At 46.2% G+C, this 9,142-nt stretch overlaps 1 long non-coding RNA gene across 1 annotated transcript; it reads right to left on the bottom strand.

Annotated features, from left to right (window-relative positions):
* Positions 1-7,314: 7,314 nt before the first annotated feature.
* On the bottom strand, positions 7,315-8,386 carry LOC119325945. The gene is made up of 2 exons (XR_005157747.1): positions 7,673-8,386; positions 7,315-7,556 (listed from the first exon to the last, which is right to left on the bottom strand). It is a non-coding gene; the product is annotated as an uncharacterized LOC119325945 (long non-coding RNA).
* Positions 8,387-9,142: the final 756 nt, after the last annotated feature.

Below are 9,142 nucleotides of genomic sequence, written 5' to 3'. Positions count from 1 at the left end.
GCTCAACGATTGAGCTTTTCTCCCTTAGTCTGCAGGTTAAGAAAATCGTCGGAGGTCTCATACCTCTTGACGTGGGCACTAGCCTGAAATCCCAATTTCAGCCCTCGAAACATCTCATATGTTCCGCGACATTTCGAAAAAACATCTTTGATGCCTCAACTCTAAACCGTTTCACTGAACTATCATGTAGTTATCAAAACGTGTATGTCTGATGTTCACAACGTCCACAAACGACATTTGGGGTTCGGCACACTGAGCGGTGCATTAAGGACATAAGCTTTCTACTGATTGCATAATCGCTACTGTCAACTTTCAACTATATTTTCTCTAGGAACATAACTAAACAGTAGAACTAAAGCGCGAGCTACGACATAATTTGCAAAAGGTCTTTTTGACTATGTTCAGGATAATTAAGTTCATCTTATGAACTCCCACTCAGATAGACATCCCTCTGGTCATCTAAGTGATCACATGATCCGAGTCAAACTAGCCCGTGTCCGATCATCACGTGAGACGGACTAGTCATCATCGGTGAACATCTTCATGTTGATCGTATCTACTATACGACTCATGCTCGACCTTTCGGTCTCCGTGTTCCGAGGCCATGTCTGTACATGCTAGGCTCGTCAAGTTAACCCTAAGTGTTTTCGCGTGTGTAAATCTGTCTTACACCCGTTGTATGTGAACGTAAGAATCCATCACACCCGATCATCACGTGGTGCTTAGAAGCGACGAACTGTAGCAACGGTGCACAGTTAGGGGAGAACACTTCTTGAAATTTTGTAAGGGATCATCTTATTTACTACCGTCGTCCTAAGTAAACAAGATGCATAAACATGATAAACATCACATGCAATCAAATAGTGACATGATATGGCCAATATCATTTTGCTCCTTTTGATCTCCATCTTCGGGGCTCCATGATCATCATCGTCACCGGCATGACACCATGATCTCCATCATCATGATCTCCATGAAGTCGTCTCGCCAACTTATTACTTCTACTACTATGGCTACCGGTTAGCAATAAAGTAAAGTAATTACATGGCGTTGTTCAATGACACGCAGGTCATACAATAAATTAAGACAACTCCTATGGCTCCTGCCGGTTGTCATACTCATCGACATGCAAGTCGTGAATCCTATTACAAGAACATGATCAATCTCATACATCACATATCATTCATCACATTCTTCTTGGCCATATCACATCACATAGCATACCCTGCAAAAACAAGTTAGACGTCCTCTAATTGTTGTTTGCATGTTTTACGTGGCTGCTATGGGTTTCTAGCAAGAACATTTCTTACCTACGCAAAACCACAACGTGATATGTCAATTGCTATTTACCCTTCATAAGGACCCTTTTCATCGAATCCGTTCCGACTAAAGTGGGAGAGACTGGCACCCGCTAGCCACCTTATGCACCAAGTGCATGTCAATCGGTAGAACCTGTCTCACGTAAGAGTACGTGTAAGGTCGGTCCGGGCCGCTTCATCCCACAATACCGTCGAAACAAGATTGGACTAGTAACGGTAAGCATATTGAACAAAATCAACGCCCACAACTACTTTGTGTTCTACTTGTGCAAAGAATCTACGCAATAGACCTAGCTCATGATGCCACTGTTGGGGAACGTAGCAGAAATTCAAAATTTTTCCTACGTATCACCAAGATCTATCTATGGAGAGACCAGCAACGAGTAGAAAGAGAGTGCATCTACATACCCTTGTAGATCGCTAAGCGGAAGCGTTCAAGTGAACGGGGTTGATGGAGTCGTACTCGTCGTGATTCAAATCACCGATGATCAAGTGCCGAACGGACGACACCTCCGCGTTCAACACACGTACAGCCCGGTGACGTCTCCCACGCCTTGATCCAGCAAGGAGAGAGGGAGAGGTTGAGGAAGACTCCATCCAGCAGCAGCACAACGGCGTGGTGGTGGTGGAGGAGCGTGGCAATCCTGCAGGGCTTCGCCAAGCACCACAGAAGAGGAGGAGGAGGAGTTGGGAGAGGGGGAGGGCTGCGCCAGGGGCAAGGGTAAAGCTCCCATGCGCCTCCCCACTATATATAGGGGTGTAGGGGGATGGTTTCTTGCCCTCCAAGTCCATTGGGGCGTTGGCAAAGGTGGGAGGAAAGAAATCCCATCATTTCCTTCCCCACCGATTGCTATCCCCCCCTTTTAGGGATCTTGATCTTATCCCTTTGGGATATGATCTTATTCCTTCTAAGGTGGGATCTTGGTGCGCCTTGACCAGGGGTGTGGGGCCTTTCCCCCACTACCCACGTTCATGTGGGTCCCCCCATGCAGGTGGGCCCCACTCCGGAACCTTCTAGAACCTTCCCGGTACAATACCGAAAAATCCCGAACATTTTCCGGTGGCCAAAATAGGACTTCCCATATATAAATCTTTACCTCCGGACCATTCCGGAACTCCTCGTGACGTCCGGGATCTCATCCGGGACTCCGAACAACATTCGGTAACCACATACAAACTTTCTTTATAACCCTAGCGTCATCGAACCTTAAGTGTGTAGACCCTACGGGTTCGGGAGACATGTAGACATGACCGAGACGTTCTCCGGTCAATAACCAACAGTGGGATCTGGATACCCATGATGGCTCCCACATGTTCCACGATGATCTCATCGGATGAACCACGATGTCAAGGACTTAATCAATCCCGTATACAATTCCCTTTGTCTAGCGGTATTTTACTTGCCCGAGATTCGATCGTCGGTATACCGATACCTTGTTCAATCTCATTACCGGCAAGTCTCTTTACTCGTTCCGTAACACATCATCCCGTGATCAACTCCTTGGTCACATTTGCGCAAATGATGATGTCCTACCGAGTGGGCCCAGAGATACCTCTCCGTTTACACGGAGTGACAAATCCCAGTCTCGATTCATGCCAACCCAACAGATACTTTCGGAGATACCTGTAATGCACCTTTATAGTCACCCAGTTACGTTGTGACGTTTGATACACCCAAAGCACTCCTACGGTATCCGGGAGTTGCACAATCTCATGGTCTAAGGAAAAGATACTTGACATTGGAAAAGCTCTAGCAAACGAACTACATGATCTTTGTGCTAGGCTTAGGATTGGGTCTTGTCCATCACATCATTCTCCTAATGATGTGATCCCGTTATCAACGACATCCAATGTCCATAGCCAGGAAACCATGACTATCTATTGATCACAACGAGCTAGTCAACTAGAGGCTCACTAGGGACTTATTGTGGTCTATGTATTCACACGTGTATTACGATTTCCGGATAATACAGTTATAGCATGAATAAAAGATAATTATCATGAACAAGGAAATATAATAATAACTAATTTATTATTGCCTCTAGGGCATATTTCCAACACTTCAAGATATTCTTGACCGCTGTCCAGTGTTCCATGCCGGGATTACTTTGGTACCTTCCTACCAAACTTACGGCAAGGTTTACATCAGGTCTGGTACATAGCATGGCATACATAATAGACCCTATGGCTGAGGAATTGGGGATGACACTCATCTTTTCTCTATCTTCTGCCGTGGTTGGACTTTGAGCCAAGCTCAATTTCACACCTTGCAATACAGGCAAGAACCCTTTCTTGGACTGATTCATATTGAAATTCTTCAATATCTTATCAAGGTATGTGCTTTGTGAAAGACCTATGAGGCGTCTCGATCTATCTCTATAGATCTTGATGCCTAATATGTAAGCAGCTTCTCCAAGGTCCTTCATTGAAAAACACTTATTCAAGTAGACCTTTATGCTTTCCAAGAGTTCTATATCATTTCCCATCAACAGTATGTCATCCACATATAATATAAGAAATGCTATAGAGCTCCCACTCACTTTCTTGTAAATGCAGGCTTCTCCATAAGTCTGCATAAACCCAAACGCTTTGATCATTTCATCAAAGCGAATTTTCCAACTCCGAGATGCTTGCACAAGCCCATAGATGGAGCGCCGGAGCTTGCATACCTTGTTAGCATTCTTAGGATCGACAAAACCTTCGGGCTGCATGATAATCCCCAAGTGCAGGGAATCATCGTAGCAATTCCCAAAGGTGGAAGTGATAAGTATGGAGTGTCGAACCCACAAGGAGCTAAAGGTAAGATCAATATTCTCTCAAGCCCTATCTGCCACCGATACGACTCTACGTGCACCGAATGTTTGCTTCCAACTAGAAACAAGAAATAAAACTGTGATTTGCGTATAAAGAAGATAACTTTATATGATATCGGAGAGCTAAAATATAAAAGTAGGTGCTGTTATCATAAAGTTAGAATATATTACTAAATACTATAAATAGCGAGTGTGGAATAATGGTGGATCAGTGTGCGGAGTTGTCCTAAGCAATTGTTAACAAGATCGATAGTCGTCATTGCAATTTCATATGAGGGAGGGGCATAAACTAACATACTTTTCCTACATGGATCGTATGCTCTTATGATTGGAACCCTAGCAAGCATCCGCAAATACTAAAGATTCATTAAGGTAAAACCCAACCATAGCATTAAAGCATCAAGTCCCCTTTTATCCCATACGCAACAACCCCGTTACTCGGGTTTAAGCTTCTGTCACTCTAGCAACCCACTATAAGCGAATCATGAACGTATTGCAACACCCTACAGCGGGAATCCCTCACGCTTGCACGACACGGAGGGCACCATAGGACAACACCAAAGTAAAACATACAACTCGTACCAATCTAGATCGTCAATCAACTCAAAGACAAAAGATATCTACTCAAAACATCATAGGATGGCAACACATCATTGGATCATAATATGTGGCATAAAGCGCCCCTCCCTCCAACCCTCTATTTATAGGGAGAAGGGGAAAGGGGGGCCGGCCCCTCTAGATCTCATCTAGAGGGGAGGCGGCGGCCAAGGGGGAGGGGGCTTGCCCCCCAAGCCAAGGGGGCGCCCCCTCTAGGGTTCCCCCAACCCTAGGCGCATGGGCCCTAGGGGGGTGGCGCCCAGTCCACTTGGGGCTGGTTCCCTTCCACCTACAGCCCATAAGGCCCTCTGGGGCAGGTGGACCCACCCGGTGGACCCCCGGAACCCCTCCGGTTGTCCCGGTACAATACCGGTATACCCCCGAATATTTCCGCCGACCGTATGATGACTTACCATATATAAATCTCCACCTCCAGACCATTCCGGAACTCCTCATGACGTTCGGGATCTCATTCGGGACTCCGAACAACATTCGGTAATCACGTACAAATCTTCCTTATAACCCTAGCGTCATCGAACCTTAAGTGTGTAGACCCTACGGGTTCGGGAACCATGCAGACATGACCGAGACAACTCTCCGGCCAATAACCAACAGCAGGATCTGGATACCCATGTTGGCTCCCACATGTTCCATGATGATCTCATCGGATGAACCACGATGTCTAGGATTCAAGCAATCCCGTATACAATTCTCTTTGTCAATCGGTACGTTACTTTCCCGAGATTCGATTGTCGGTATCCCAATACCTCGTTCAATCTCGTTACCGGTAAGTCACTTTACTCGTTCCGTAATGCATGATCCCTTGACCAACCACTTAGTCACATTGAGCTCATTATGATGATGCATTACCGAGTGGGCCTAGAGATACCTCTCCGTCATACGGAGTGACAAATCCCAATCTCGATTCGTGCCAACCCAACAGACACTTTCGGAGATACCTGTAGTGCACCTTTATAGCCACCCAGTTACGTTGTGACGTTTGGTACACCCAAAGCACTCCTACGGTACCGGGAGTTGCACAATCTCATAGTCTAAGGAAATGATACTTGACATTAGAAAAGCTCTAGCAAACGAACTACACGATCTTGTGCTATTCTTACGATTGGGTCTTGTCCATCGCATTATTCTCCCAATGATGTGATCCCGTTATCAATGACATCCAATGTCCATAGTCAGGGAACCATGACCATCTGTTGATCAACAAGCTAGTCAACTAGAGGCTCACTAGGGACTTGTTGTGGTCTATGTATTCACACATGTATTACGGTTTCCGGTCAATACAATTTTAGCATGAACAATAGACAATTATCATGAACAAGGAAATATAATAATAATCATTTTATTATTGCCTCTAGGGCATATTTCCAACACCAACTAACTACGTTTATAGTGTCCGTACTAAAACCGACGGATCTAAGGTAGGGAGCCCCCGAGCAGTGGGTATAGGAGCAATGGTAACATGAGACAAAGGAGACGATGGTTACCCAGGTTCGGACTGTCTCGAGGAAGTAAAACCCTACGTCCTGCTTTGATAGTATTGATGTGATGGAGTACATAATACAGAATGATCTACCTTGAGATCATATGATTGAGTTCTAAAGCCTAATTCTTGCGATTGCCCTCCTACGGACTAAACCCCTCGAGTTATATACACACCAGAGGTAACTAGGTTACACGTAAGGTCAGTTACCAACTAGGAAAAACCATGTTGAATATTGAGCTCTCCTTGAAGTACACGCTTAGTCTTCCGAAGTTTCCGTCCTTCTTACGCCGAGGGCCACAACGTCGGCAATCCTTCCTCCGATGGTTGGTGGATCATCGTCCCGGCCCATAGACGACAGGCTGTACAGGTTGATACCCCTTAGTTCAGGACACCCTCAGATAAGTTGTTCTAACATAATGAAACATGGCTCACCCTGATACATGGCACTCTGCCAAAGACAACAACTAACGAGACATGGTTCACCCTGATACATGGCACTTTGCCTAAGACAACAGCTAACACAGCGCTTACAACCCAACGTGGATTTATCCTAACACTATGCGCGCACAACCTGTATCCGCATCGCACGTCCGCACATCCAGCCTGTTGTCAAATCAACATGGCCCACGTCTATGTCAGTCATGCATGGTATTCCATCATGCTAGAGATTTCGCCCGTTTGTATAGTCAGCCGTATTCCAGCTGATTTGACCTCACGCGGGACCAAGCTGTTCGTCCATGCGAGAGACACAAGGGCCTGGGTGGCTAATGCACCATGTTTAGTCAATGATTAAATATGTGGTTTATTATTTACTTAAAATAACGAAATTATTCTCAGAAAAAACTAATGAAATGAATTACTGGATTATATCAAAGGAATTTTTAGATGGCTGTGGCGAACTCTACTGGAAATTCCAAAGAACTTTACAAAATCCAAGGAAACAATTAGTAATGGCGAAGTTTTCTCAAAAGTTCTTCTGATTTTTATGGCAAAGTTCGGACACCATGTTAACAAAGTCCTGTTAGAAAGTTCTTCGTTTCTTAGAAAGTTCTTTAGAATTTTTTATGAAGTTCTTTAGAAATCATTCCAAATTATTGTTAGATCATTCTTCAGAAAATATCCCCAAATAGTTCTTCACCAAATCAGTATGTTTCATGTACAAAACTGAGGCCATAATAATTACAGTAGCCAAAGAATCCAGAGATAGCCATCAAAAAGGTCCTTGTTTCTTCCAGCAAACTATGAATTGCAAAAGTACATTAACATCAATCCGTTTTCCTGTTTATGGAGAGGGGCAAAACAAGAGCAGTCATTTGCCGAAAGCTGCAGGAGAGGAAACAAAATAAGATCAATCCATCTTCCTAAGGGCTTGTTCGTTTAATCCCTTCCCCAAGGGGATTGGAGAGGTTTGAAGGGGATTGGGAAGGAATTTGACTTACAGGGGATGTAATCCCTCACAATCCCCTTTAATCCCCCTCAAACCCTGTGCAACCGAACAAGGCCTAAGTGTGCTGGGTGAAAAATCCATCACATAAAAACCACTATCACACACGAAATCAGATGCATATCGAAAGATTGAGAAAAGAACAAAAATCTTGTTTAAAAAAAACAAGTAGATGGATCGCTGATACCTCCGAGGAAGACGGCAAAGATGAGTTGGAGCTCTTGACCACTGGCGTGCTTGTGGAAGGTGTGTGTCTGGGCTTTGCCGCCGAGCCGCTTGACTCCTCACTGCCTTAATGCGTAGATCTCCATCACCGATCTGCTCACAGTGGTGGTGATGCTGCTGCTCGTTGTTCGTCGATGCTCGGCATCCTCTCACCAGGAGGCTCGATGGCGATGAGGTAGTCATGCTGGCATGCTGTTCCATCTTACCTCGATGGCGGATCTGACGATAGAGGCAGCGGGGCGTGGGTGGAGAACAATCGCCTATGGGTGAAGAAGAACGTCACAGGGGAGAGGGCTCGAGGCCATGGAGGAGCGACCCGGCGGTGAGTGGCCATGGTGGTGGAGGAGGGAGCCGGCGGTGCGCTGGATTCGATGGAGATGGAGATGGGGAACGAGAAGAGAAGGAACAGGGGCGGTGGGGAACGAGAGAACGAGGGTGATACGATGTGACTGTATTCCTGCCGCGTATCGCGCTGAGAAAATGCAAATATGGGTTGTTAGGAGGGACCAGGTGGGGCACGCGCGCACGGATCCACATAACGCAGCGACGGCGACGATTGGAGTTGCGCGTGCAACTGGTTAGGCATAGACATATTCGCTCACAACCAGACCAAGCTTGAGACACACCATCAAGCAATTACACAGAATCAAACTACGATTCCAGCATAGCAACCCGAGCTGCAAACACCCCCTGGTACAAAATGTTGAACTAACATGGGAACCTTGGTAACCCCATGACAGCAACACCACATCAGGTGGCCGCCGGCTGTGATGCAGCACCTCCAGCAGCCGTATCCAGGTCCAGCGGTGCAGCTCCCCCAGAGCAATGAGAGCCTCCCCGACCTCAGCCGCCTGTCCGTCATCAACCTTGAAAAAATATCGCATGGCTAGTATCACGTCCACTGGAAGGTTCTCCTTGAACCGCCACGTGAAGACATCGAGGATTGCCTTCGTGACATCTTCTCCATCCTTGACAATTCCAAGACTACGGCAGACAAGCACCTCTGCTGCCCTTTCCGCCGGCGTGGCCTTTGCACGCCCAGCAGCACTAATTCTGGCGTTTACTCTCTGCAGCGCGACGTACGAGCACAATATTCGACCATACCATTAGATGGGAGCCACGCCGAAACTTGTCCGTCGAGAGACTATTCATATCTCCTGACCTCGAGGAATTGACGACACTTCCGGCATATTAGAGGAGGAACACGTACGCGCGTTACAAACGTGCCATCTGATGGCTA

This window comes from Triticum dicoccoides, chromosome 6B (assembly GCF_002162155.2).
Source record: "Triticum dicoccoides isolate Atlit2015 ecotype Zavitan chromosome 6B, WEW_v2.0, whole genome shotgun sequence".
NCBI lineage: Eukaryota > Viridiplantae > Streptophyta > Magnoliopsida > Poales > Poaceae > Triticum > Triticum dicoccoides.
The sequence above is the reverse complement of the archived record's forward strand: the minus strand, read 5'-3'. Positions and strand labels throughout refer to the sequence as shown.